Below are 8,232 nucleotides of genomic sequence, written 5' to 3' on the forward strand. Positions count from 1 at the left end.
TAGTGCAATCTAATATGTCAGTCATTATATTTACAGGTTTTACTATGTGTTAGCACACCATTTTGCATTTTTCTTTTTCTTTTAGGTTATACCTATAGGTAAAGTTATATGAACAAGGAAAGATATTCTATCTCTAGATGACCTTGATTTATGTATAAACATTTTTCTTCACTTTTTCTCTTTATCCTGGATATATATATATATATATATATATATATATATATATATACACACACACACACACACATATATATCCATCTTCCATCTTCTCCATCTTCTTTGCCCCTGACCTACCTCCCCCTAAACCTATCCTTGGATCTCCTCCTTGCACTTAAATGCCAAGTGTTCTGAGGTGCAGTCTGTATTCATTGCCTCTACTTCCTCAAATCACACTCACTACTTACCTACATTTAAAAATCTTCCACCCTCATACCATACTGAAACTACTTGTAGGTTATCAATGACCTAATTATTAAAAATCCAATTTTGTAAGTTTTTTTTTCTTATTGTAGAAGCGGTGCTTATTTAATAGGGAAGCAACAGAATATATAGAAAAAGCACAAGGAAACAAATTTTTAAAAACTCTCCTAAGTCTTGCCCTCAGAGGTAATCACTGTCAACATTTTAGTTTGTATTATAGTATTATATGCAAGGATTATATTCACATGTAACTGTATATTTGTTTATATTTCGGAGAACTTTCAAACATTTATAAGCAGTCAGAAAATCAAGATGATAGTATAAATATTATTTTGATATTTGCTTTTTAAACATGTCAACATAACAAGAATATTTTCCATGTCATTAACTATTTTCCTACAATCATTGTAAACATATAATGATTTATTTAACCAATTTCTCATTGTTTGACATTTTGCTTGTTTCCTCTGGGAGCTATTATAAATAATGCCACAATAAATATTATTGCACATAAATCCTGTGAACATCTCTGATTATTTACTTAACCATAAATTCCTAGAGTTAAATTTCTCAGTGAAGGAAAATGCATAACTTTTGAAATATGTGGCTAATCTGCCATAGAGAAATATTGCACCCTTTAAAAATTCTCCGGAGACATTTAGATATTGGAGTGCTCATTTCTCCACGCTCTTATCAACCTAGAATAATATATTTCTAAAACTACCATTTTTATATAAAAAATGGTATTTTGCTGTTTCATGTGAAAAAGATACAAAAAATATGTCTCAATAAGTATTTGTTGGATTAATAAATGAATTATTTTGAAAGATTGGCTACTCTTTCATATATTGATAGATTATTTAGATTTTCTTTTTTGTGAATTTTTGAATTTGTGAATTCTATTGTTTAACTGTATTTCCAATAAGAATGTTAGTGTTTTTGAAATTGCTTTAATGAATTTCATATACAAGAAATGTGTTCAATGGTATGTCAATTTTTTCAGCTATATTTTCCCAATTTCTCCTTTTCCTTTTTATTTTAGTTCTCAGCAAAACCAAAACTTGAACATATTTATACAATGATTTGGAAGTTTTCCTGATTAATGAAAGAAGCATTTAAAAATTGCACAGATTTTAACTAAAAACCCTTAAAACCTGACACATGATATTGAGTTATGTGAACATAAGAAAACAAATATTGGTTAATGTTCTGAGCTCAGAATTCAATAATAATATTTGCCCCTCCAAATAGCAAATTATATGTTTGATTTGTGTAGATGTGAGGTCTTTGAAAATTTATGTTTATTTTTTTGAAGATTTTATTTAAATTCAAATTAGTTAACATGCAGTGTAGTGTTAGTTTCAGGGGCAGAATTTAGTGATTTCTCAATAGCATATAACACTCAGTGCTCATTACATTAAGTGCCCTCCTTAATGCCCATCACCCAGTTAGTTACCCCATCCTCCCACCCACCTCTCCTCCATCAACCCTCAGTTTGTTCACTATAGTTGAGTCTTTTATCCTTTGCCTCCCTGTTTTTACCTTATTTTACTTTTCCTTCCCTTCCCAATGTTACTCTGTTTCTTAAATTCCACATTTGAATGAAATAATATGGTATTTGTCTTTCTCTGACTGACTTATTTCACTTTGCATAATACCCTCTTTCTATTCATGTCTTTGTAAATGGCAAGGTTTCATTCTTTTTGATGGTTGAGTAATATTCCGTTTTATGTGTATATGTGTGTGTGTGTGTGTGTGTGTATTATGGATAAAGAAGATGTGGTATATATACACTCACACTCAATGGACATCTGGGCTTTTTTCATATTTTGGCTGTTATGGATATAAACATTGGGGTTTAAGTGCCCCTCTTACCACTATTTGTGTATCCTTTGGATAAACACCCAGTAGTGCAGTTGCTGAGTCATAGGGTAGTTCTATTTTTAGCTTTTTGAAGAACCTCATACTCTTTTCCAGAGTGGCTGTACCAATTTGCATTCCTATCAACAGCTTAAGGGTTCTGCTTTCTTTGCATCCTTGACAACATCTGTCATTTCCTGAGTTGTTAATTTTTGCCATTCTGACTGGTGGGAGGTGGTATCTTATTGTGGTTTTGATTTGTATTTCCCTGATGATGAGTGATGTTGAACATTTTTTCATAAGTCTGTTGGCCATTTGAATGTTCTTTTTGGAAAAATGTCTGTTCAAGTCTTCTGCCCACTTCTTATTTGGATTTTTTATTTTGGGGGTGTTTGATAAGTTCTTTATACATAGTGGCCCTTTATCCTGTATGTCATTTGCAAATATCTTCTCTCATTCCATTGGTTGCCTTTGAGTTGATTGTTTGTATTGCTGTGCAGAAGCTTTTTATCCTGATGAAGTCCCAGTAGTTCATTTTTGCTTTTGTTTCCCTTGCCTCTAGAGACGTGTCTAGTAAGAAGTTGCTGAGGCTGAGATCAAAGATGTTGCTGCCTGTGTTCTCCTCTAGGATTTTTTTGATGGATTCCTGTCTCACAATTAGGTCTTTCATCCATTTTGAATTAATTTTTGTGTATGGTGTAAGGAAGTGGTACAGTTTCATTCTTCTGCATGTGGTTGTCCAATTTTCCCAATAGCATTTGTTGAAGAGAAGGTTTTTTTTTTTTTCCATTCGATATTATTTCCTGCTTTGTTGAAGATTAGTTGACCATATAGTTGTGGGTCCATTTCTGGGTTCTCTATTCTGTCCCTTTGATCTATGTATCTGTTTTTGTGTCAGTACCATACTGTCTTGATGACTACAGCTTTGTAATACAGCTTGAAGTCCAGAATTGTGATGCCTCCAGTTTTGGTTTTCTTTCTCAACATTCCTTTGGCTACTTAGGATCTTTTCTGGTTCCATACAGATGTTAGAATTGTTTATTCTAGCTCTGTGAAAATACTGGTATTATTTTGATAGGGATTGCATTGACTATGTAAGTCGCTTTGGGTACTATAGACACTTTAACAGTATTTGTTCTTCCAATCTGTGAGCATGGGTTGTTTTTCCATTTATTTGTGTCTTCTTCAATTTCTTTCATAAGTGTTCTAGAGTCTTCAGAGGATATTGGTCTGTAATTCTCCTTTATAGTGGGATCTTTGTCTGGTTTTGGAATCAAGGTAATGCTGGCCTTTAGAATAAGTTTGGAAGTTATCCTTCCATTTCTATTTTATGGGAAAGTTTCAGAAAAATAGGTATTAATTCTTATTTAAATGTTTGGTAGAATTACCGTAAGGAGCCATCCAACCCTGGACTCTTATTTGCTGGGAGAGTTTTGATTACTGATTCCAATTCTTTGCAGGTTATGAGTCTGTTTGGATTTTCTATTTCTTCCTGATTCAGTTTTGGTAGTTTATATGTTTCTAGGAATTTATCCATTTCTTCCAGATTGCCAAATTTGTTGGCATTTAATTGCTCATAATATAGTCTTATAATTGTTTGTATCTCTGGGGTGTTGGTTGTGATCTCTCCTTTTTCATTCATGATTTTATTTATTTGGGTCCTTTCTCTTTTCTTTTTGATATGACTGGCTAGAAGTTTATCAATTTTGTTAATTCTTTCAGAGAATCAGCTCCTAGTTTCATTGATCTGTTCTGTTGTTTTTTTAAATTCTTTATCATTTATTTCTTCTCTAATCTTTATTATTTCTTTTCTCCAACTGGAATTAGGCTTTATTTGTTGCTCTTTTTCCATCTCCTATAGGTGTAAGGTTAGGTTGTGTATTTGAGACTTTTCTTGCTTCTTGAGGTAGGCCTATATTGTTATACACTTCCCTCTTAGGACTGCCTTTACTGCATCTCAAAGATTTTGGACTGTTGTGTTTTTCTTTTCATTTGCTTCCATGTATATTTAAATTCTTCTTTAATTTTCTGGTTAACCCATTCATTCTTTAGTAGGATGTTTTTTAACCTCCTTGTATTTGTGGTCTTTACAAATTTTTTCTTGTGGTTGACTTCAAGTTTCATAGTAAATACTTAATCTTTTAAAATAGATAAAGGTAAAGATGGAACATTTCAGAGAGTCACATCGAAAATCTTATTTTTCTCTTTAGCTATGTAATCATGGGAAAAGGAAGGATATGTGTGCTTGAGGGGCAAGGGAATGGAATGTTTTGGTTTGCTCTCTCTATAGCATTTTGCATAGTTAACAATTGTCTTTTTCTGGAAACTTTATCCTTTTGCCTTTCATAACCATGTTTGTATTCTCTACTTTTGGGCAATCTCCTTTGCTATCTCTATATCTTTGCTCATTGTTCTAAAATTCTAGTGTTTTTCAGCATTCTATCTTCTCCTTATCTTCTTTTATCTGGTTTACCTAGGTAATATTATTCACAAATGTACTTTCTAACTTAGCACATATCTTCTTCCTCCAAAATGACCCTCATGATAAATCATAACTGTGAATAACATTTCCCATTACAAATATTGATACTGAACAAATCCCAAACATTCAGCAGCTTATTTTGCAATACAAAATAATTTCTTAGTATTATGATAGTCCAATGAGGACAGGTATTCATGACCAGGAGATAGCATTCTTTCCTGATTTGATTCAGGTGTGTGTATGTATGTATGCTTCACTTCTACTCAAGTGAAGCTCTATGAAAATCAAGTGTTCTTTAACACTCATCTATCTTCTCACCTAGATAAAACAGAACTTAATGGGGCATAGCTAAATAATGAAGAATCCTATTGATGCATATTAACTCAAGAAATTTCCTCTAAGGGGCACCTCAGTGGCTCAGTGGTTGAGCATCTGCATTCACCTCAGGTCATGATCTTGGGGTCCTGGGATCAAGTCCCACATTGGGCTCCCCACAGGGAAGCCTAGTTCTCCTCTGCCTGTGTCTCTGTGTCTCTCATGAATAAATAAAATCTTTTAAAAAAGGAAATTTCCTCTAAAACAACTAGGTGTTTGTTCATGGACAGATTATTTATAGGAAATCTTTAAAGATGACTTGTTGTTTATCAGTGGAGTCAGTGGAGGTACTATGGCCATGCAGTTGTTGAGGGTAATTAGAAGTAACGTCATGAAATCTGCACAGGTCTGGGATGAGGGTGCTCAATACAGTACGGCTGGGTTGTTTTCTTGTTTTTGTTGTTACTGTTTTCCCAGAAAACATATTCTCATGAAATTAAAAAAAAAAAAAGCTGTATTTATTATGAGAGTCTTATTGAAAAGTCAAAGGCAGAGGTGCCTATGTGGCCCAGTTCATTAAGCTACTGACTCTTGATTTTGGCTCAGATCATGATCTCAGAGTTGTGAGATCAAGCCCTGTGTCCAGCTCTGTACTGGGCATAGAGCCTGCTTAAGATTCTCTCCCTTTGCCGCTCTCCCCCACTCCCTGTGGTGCTCTCTCTCTCTAAAAACAAACAAACAAACAAACAAACAAACAAACATACCTGAAGACATGATGATAAAGGTTATATGACCATCCTATGATTTATCAAATTTATATTCCACTAGGGAATTCATCCCTGACATTCCCAACACATCTAAGTACTTAATCTTTTGGAATATTTAAAGACAGAACTATAGAATATTAAAAAATAAATCTTTAATATATGTCTATCCATCTAGAAACAAATTATTTAGAAAATTGTGGGAGAAATTGTGATTATAGTTTGGATCTCATCATTTTTATTATCTCTCTTTTGTTGTAATCACTGCTTGGGAAAGGAAAATAGTTCTTGGTAATAAAGTAATGTCATTGTTATCATACTTTATTGATCTATGCCATTGTTGGAAACTGCACTGCAGTGTTCACGGCCAAGAAGATCCCAGGTACTGACTCACAGGAACAGAAGAGAGGAGAGGGGATGGGGCCATCATTCTTGTAATGCATTGTAATGTACACAGTGTGATTGTGCATCTCATATATGGCAAGCATTATCTTAGACTCCAGGGAGACAAAGTCACAGGTCTCAGTGTCTTTAACATTATATACTGTAAAAACAAGTACTTACTGAACTGTTTTATAAATGTGACACCAGAAATAAGAAAAAAGTACACGTATTTGGAAGCACAAGAATCATAAATTTTGCTGGGAGGAGTGAGGAAAAGTATTCTAGAGGATATGTGTTCTGTCTCCAACCTAGTCTCTAATGGTGGGAGCTGAGGGACTGTGCTAGAGGCACAGGAAAAGACTTTATCGTGACCATTAAGGAATTCAGGTTGTTGGGTTTTTTTTTTTTTTTTTGATTTTTGATTTTTTAAGTCTATATTTAATTTTATTATTTTTTTATTATAAATTTATTTTTTATTGGTGTTCAATTTGCCAACATATAGAATAACACCCAGTGCTCATCCCATCAAGTGTCCACCTCAGTGCCCATCACCCAGTCATCCCTACCCCCCACCCATGATTTCACCTGATAACGTGACACTCCTCAGATTCCTGATCTACCAATTAGGGGCTAAAAAGTAAGAGCAGGGACTACGATATGTGTATGCATTTGAGGGCATTCATTTCATTGCTTTCCTCATAAATAATTTTAAACTAAAGTGGCCTGATTATCCAAATTTTTTGAGTATTTAAAATTATTTATTTTATCATTATGCAAAATGAAAGAAAGCATTATAGAGAGCAGAGTCCTTTCCCACCATAAAAGTATTTACACCCATATATTTAGCTAGAAACACTAACTAGAAGAGGTACTGGTATATTCCATTTGTAATAATTTCTCTACAGCAAACAGTTGTCTTACACTTGGAGCATGTTGAAAAAAAATTGACTCGTAGGTCTTTTTTTTTTTTTTTTTTTTTTTTTTGAGTCTCAATCACTAAGAGCTCAAGGTACTCTGAGAGAATCCTGGTGTCCTAGATGGTCTGATGAATGCATTAAAAATCAAGCAATGTATTTGTATTCTGAAAATACTCTTATATCCATATAAATGCTGCTTGAGTTGTGGAGCTCACATCTCTCCTACTGGCACGATGACACGTGAAGAACATCTGTTATGAAAGCTTCACGCCAATTTTGTTCTGTTCCTTTTTCATTAGCCGCTGTGCCTCCTTCTCCATTTTCTTCCTCTGTTGTTCTGCTGCTCTCTATTCTCTGTCTGCTATCTTCTCCTGCCTCAGAACTTCTTCTACTTGCCAGGCTGCATCTTCTTCTTCTTCCCATGCATTGGTATTTTTCTGCCAAGTATCTAAGTCACCTAATTCAGGAGATTGATGAATAAAAGGCATATCTTATGTAGCTGCTAATCTACTAGAGAAACCTGTACTACCATCTGGAATGCCAAAATTTAATGGTTCTCTCTTCTTCTTTTCTGAGTTTTCCTTATAGTTGGTGTCATGTCCTTAAAATAGGTTCCAGTTGTTCCAAAGCATTTTGTTGTGTTGCTACATTCCCATTCCCTCCTTCAATCTTTACACTTGTGGGGGCATCTTCATCCCAGGAAGTCCACTCTTCAACATCAGTCTGTTTAGGAACTGATGAATAATCAACTGTAGTTGGCAAAGTTATTTGGTCTCCACTTAATATTGCCGTCCTCTGCCAGATCTGCATATTAATCTCTTTAGGAATGAGAATACTGTTGCAAGGCAGGTGCAAACTTTAAATAACTGAAACTGTGTGATAGCCATGGTGGGACTCAAAACATGCCCCTCCCCCTCCCCACCCCATAACTATCCAAATTTTAAATATCATCTAAGGAGACTTATCAAAGAGCAGCTGTAACTTTTATGTATATTATGAAGTGTTTCATTGTATTTGCTGAAGAATTTTACAACTTCTAATGTATACCACAGGAGACAGGTTTTTTGGTTAATCACTAAAAAAGTTTTTG

At 34.3% G+C, this 8,232-nt stretch overlaps 1 pseudogene; it reads right to left on the reverse strand.

The window, feature by feature from the left end:
• Positions 1 to 7,239: 7,239 nt before the first annotated feature.
• Positions 7,240 to 8,232, reverse strand: LOC112665430 (receptor-binding cancer antigen expressed on SiSo cells-like; annotated as a pseudogene).

Source organism: Canis lupus, chromosome 27 (genome assembly GCF_003254725.2).
Source record: "Canis lupus dingo isolate Sandy chromosome 27, ASM325472v2, whole genome shotgun sequence".
NCBI lineage: Eukaryota > Metazoa > Chordata > Mammalia > Carnivora > Canidae > Canis > Canis lupus.